Below are 5,099 nucleotides of genomic sequence, written 5' to 3' on the forward strand. Positions count from 1 at the left end.
CCTGCAGCACCAGTTCAGCCCGAGGATGGGTCAGCTGCTTCAGAGGACGAGCAGCGCAGACTTGAGAGGTTCAAGAAGTATGATCCCCCAGTGTTCAGTGGATTAGCATCAGACGATGCATTGGGATTTCTAGAGGGGTGTCATCGTATTCTTCGCACTATGGGCATAGTGGAGTCCAGCGGGGTTTCTTTCACTGCTTTTTAGCTTCGGGAAGCTGCCTATGATTGGTGGCGCACTTATGAGATAGACAGTCCAGTCGAGGTTGCTTAACTGACTTGGACCCAGTTCTCGGATATGTTCATGAGAGAGTTTGTCCCCCAGAGTCTCAGGGTTGCATGGCATGCAGAGTTTGAGCATTTGCGCCAGGGTGCTATGACCGTTTCGGAGTATGCTATCCGTTATACCAGGTTGGCCAGGCATGCACCGGCTTTGGTTGCTACAGTTCGGGAGAGAGTTCGCAGGTTCATTGAGGGTCTTATCCCACCCATCAGATATAGCATGGCTCGAGAGTTGGAGACGGACATTCCTTATCAGCAGGTAGTGAGAATTGCTAGGAGGATTGAGGGTATGCTCGCCAGGGAGCGAGGGGAGAGGGAGGCCAAGAGGTCTCGAGAGTCGGGTCACTACTCTAGTGCCCGTACCCCATCAGCAGGTCGTTATGGTAGGGGTTATGCGGGTCGCCCTGTTCATTCAGCTCTTCCAGCAGCCGGCAGTACTCCAGCTCCACCTGCACCTCAGGAGCCTTACTATGCACCTCCAGTTTCTAGCGCGCCTCCTGCGCGGGGTGTTTCCAGAGGTCAGTCCAGCAGGCCTAGCCCTAGCCAGTCACAGCCACCGCGTCCTCCCAGAGCTTGTTTCGAGTGCGGTGATACACGCCACATGGTTAGGGACTGCCCCAGACTTGGTAGGGGTGCATCTTCACAGACTGCTCAGCCACAGCATGCTCCTCAGAGTTCTCAGGCCATGATCACAGCTCCAGCAGCTACCCCACCTGCCCAGCCGGCTAGGGGCGGAGGTCGGGGAGATAGAGGTCGCCCTCGAGAGAGGGGCCGGGCCAGATATTATGCTATTCCTGCTCGTACTGAGGCTGTTGCCTCCGACTCCGTCATTACAGGTATTATTCTGGTTTGTCACAGAGAGGCATCGGTTCTATTCGATCCGGGCTCTACTTACTCTTATGTGTCTTCTTACTTTGCTCCTCATTTGGGTGTGCCTCGGGACTCTTTGAGTGCCCCCGTTTATGTTTCTACTCCTGTTGGAGATTCTCTTGTTGTGGACCGCGTTTATCGGTCATGTTTGGTTACTATTCGTGGTTTTGAGACCAGAGCAGACTTATTATTACTCGGTATGGTGGATTTTGACATTATTTTGGGCATGGACTGGTTGTCGCCCCATTTTGCTATTCTTGATTGTCACGCCAAGACCGTGACGCTGGCTATGCCAGGTATTCCGCGTGTTGAGTGGAGTGGTACTTTAGATCACACTCCCAGTAGAGTTATCTCTTTTCTTAAAGCTCAGCGCATGGTTGAGAAGGGGTGTGCCGTGTATTTGGCTTATGTGAGAGATGTTAGTGTTGATACCCTTTCTGTTGATTCTATTCCGGTGGTACGGGATTATCCCGATGTATTTCCAGCTGATCTTCCGGGCATGCCTCCTGATAGAGACATTGATTTCGGCATTGATCTGTTGTCGGGCACTCAGCCCATTTCCATTCCTCTGTATCGTATGGCTCCTCCCGAGTTGAAGGAGTTGAAGGATCAGTTGCAGGAATTGCTTGGTAAGGGTTTTATTCGACCCAGTGCTTCACCGTAGGGTGCTCCTGTTTTGTTTGTGAAGAAAGAGGATGGTTCTATGCGCATATGTATTGAGTACCGCCAGTTGAACAAGGTTACAGTGAAGAACCGTTATCCTTTGCCTCGCATTGATGATCTGTTTGACCAGCTTCAGGGCGCACAGGTGTTTTCTAAGATTGACTTGCGCTCAGGTTACCATCAGTTGAAGATTCGGGAGCCAGATATCCTGAAGACTGCCTTCAGGACTCAATATAACCATTACGAGTTCCTTGTCATGTCATTTGGGCTGACCAATGCCCCTGCAGCTTTCATGCATTTGATGGACAGTGTGTTCAGGCCATATCTTGACTCGTTCGTGATTGTTTTTATTGATGATATTCTGGTGTATTCCCGGAGTCGGGAAGATCATGAGCAGCACCTAAGGGCCGTGCTACAGACCTTGAGGGAGAAAAAGTTATATGAAAAGTTCTCAAAATGTGAGTTTTGGCTGAGTTCTGTGGCATTCTTAGGCCATGTGATTTCTAGTGAGGGTATTCGGGTGGATCCGAGGAAGGTTGAGGCCGTGCAGAGTTGGCTCAGGCCGTCCTCAACTACAGAGATTCGTAGTTTCCTCGGCTTGGCGGGTTACTACCGTCGTTTCGTGGAGGGATTTTCATCGATTGTTGCCCCTATGACTAGATTGACCCAGAAGGGTGCCCCATTTCAATGGACAGAGGAGTGTGAGGCGAGCTTTCAGAAGCTCAAGACAGCTTTGACTACAGCCCCAATCTTGATGTTGCCTACCGGTTCGGGGTCTTATACTGTCTATTTTGACGCCTCGAGAGTTGGCCTTGGAGCAGTGTTGATGCAGGACGGTAGGGTGATTGCCTACGCGACCAGACAGTTGAAGATACATGAAAAGAATTACCCTGTCCACGACCTTGAGTTAGCTGTCATTGTTCATGCCTTGAAAATCTGGCGTCATTATTTATATAGAGTGCTTTGCGAGATCTATACTGATCATCGGAGTTTGCAGCACTTGCTCAAGCAAAAGGATCTCAATATGCGTCAGAGGAGGTGGTTAGAGCTGCTGAAGGATTACGACATCACCATCCTGTATCACCCGGGCAAGGCCAATGTAGTGGCGGATGGCTTGAGTCGCCGGGCGGAGAGTTTGGGGAGTTTGGCATATTTACCAGCTTCAGAGAGGCCTATGGCGATGGATGTTCAGGCCTTAGCCAGCCAGTTCGTGAGATTGGATCTTTCGGAGCCCAGTCGAGTTCTAGCTTGTGTGGTTTCCCGGTCCTCCTTATTTGATCGTATCAGGGAGCGACAGTATGATGACCCTCATTTGCTTGTCCTTCGGGACAAGGTTCAGCGTGGAGATGCCAAAGATGTGACCATTGGAGATGTCGGGGTATTGAGGATGCAGGGCCGGATTTGTGTGCCCAATGTTGATGGTCTTCGAGAGTTGATTCTAGCAGAGGCCCATAGTTCGCGGTATTCCATCCATCTGGGTGCCGCGAAGATGTATCAGGACTTGAGGCAGCACTACTGGTGGAGGCGGATGAAGAAGGATATAGTTGGTTACGTGTCTAGATGCCTCAACTGCCAGCAGGTGAAGTATGAGCACCAGCGCCCGGGTGGGTTGCTTCAGCAGATAGAGATTCCGGAGTGGAAGTGGGAGCGCATCACCATGGTTTTCGTGTCGGGACTCCCACGGACCTTGAAGAAGTTGGATGCCATTTGGGTCATTGTGGATCGGCTGACCAAGTCCGCTCATTTCATCCCTGTGTGTACCACTTATTCATCGGAGCGACTGGCGGAGATTTATCTCTGGGAGATTGTCCGTCTGCATGGTATTCCAGTTTCTATTATTTCGGACAGAGGTACTCAGTTTACATCGTGGTTCTGGAGAGCCGTGCAGCAGGAGTTAGGTACTCGGGTGGAGTTGAGCACAGCATTTCACCTCCAGACGGACGGACAGTCCGAGCGCACTATTCAGATTCTTGAGGATATGCTCTGTGCGTGTGTGATTGAGTTTGGAGGGTCTTGGGATCATTTCTTGCCACTGGCGGAGTTTGCTTACAACAATAGTTATCAGTCCAGCATTCAGATGGTGCCGTATGAGGCTTTATATGGCAGGAGATGTAGATCCCCGGTGGGTTGGTTTGAGCCGGGCGAGGCCAAGCTATTGGGCACAGAGTTAGTACAGGATGCATTGGAGAAGGTTAAGATGATTCAGGATAGACTCCGTACAGCCCAGTCCAGACAGAAGATTTAAGCGGACAAGAAGGTTCGTGATGTTTCATATATGGTTGGTGAGCGGGTTCTGCTTCGGGTCTCGCCTATGAAAGGCGTTATGAGGTTTGGGAAGAAAGGAAAGTTGAGTCCGAGATTTATTGGCCCTTTTGAGATCTTGAGGCGAGTTGGGGAGGTTGCTTACGAGCTTGCCTTACCTCCCAGTTTGGCCGGAGTTCATCCGGTATTTCATGTTTCGATGCTCCGGAGGTATCACGGTGATCCATCGCACGTGTTGGATTTCAGTTCAGTCCAGTTGGACAAGGATCTATCCTATGTTGAGGAGCCAGTGGCTATTTTGGACAGGCAAATCAGAAAGTTGAGGTCAAAGAACATAGCTTCAGTAAAGGTTCAATGGCGGGGTCAGCCGGCCGAGGAGGCGACTTGGGAGACCGAGCAGGATATGCGCAGCCACTACCCTCATCTTTTCACTTCTTCAGGTATGTTCTCTATGCTCGTTCGAGGTCGAACGAATGTTTAAGTGTAGGAGGATGTAACGACCCGGCCGGTCGTTTTTGGAATTTACGCCCCGATCCCCCATTAACTGCTTTCCCTAAGTTCATTTCTGCTATTTTGGTTTGCCGGGACGTTCGGTATTAGGATTCGGAGTGTTTTGGGACACTTAGTCCCTAAATGAGAGTTTAAGAGTTAAAAAATGGTCCGTATTCGGAACAGTGTGAAGACGACCTCGGAATGGAAATCCGATGGTTCCGTTAGCTCCGTTAGGTGATTTCGGGGTTAGGAGTGTGTTCAGAATGTTATTTGGAGGTCCGTAGCTCATTTAGGCTTGAAATGCCGAAAATTGGATTTTTGAAGTTTCCAGTCCGATAGTGAGTTTTTGATCCGAGGGTTGGATTTGAATTCCGGAAGTTGTTGTAGCTCCGTCATGTCATTTGGGATGTGTGTGCAAAATTTCAGGTCATTCGGACGAGGTTTGGTTAGGTTTTTGATCGAAAGCGTATTTGGTTAGAATTTGAAGTTCTTAGGCTTGAATCCTTGATTTAATCGGGTTTCCGGTGTTGTTTG

The sequence above is a fragment of the Nicotiana attenuata genome, unplaced genomic scaffold (genome assembly GCF_001879085.1).
Source record: "Nicotiana attenuata strain UT unplaced genomic scaffold, NIATTr2, whole genome shotgun sequence".
NCBI classification, from domain to species: Eukaryota; Viridiplantae; Streptophyta; class Magnoliopsida; order Solanales; family Solanaceae; genus Nicotiana; species Nicotiana attenuata.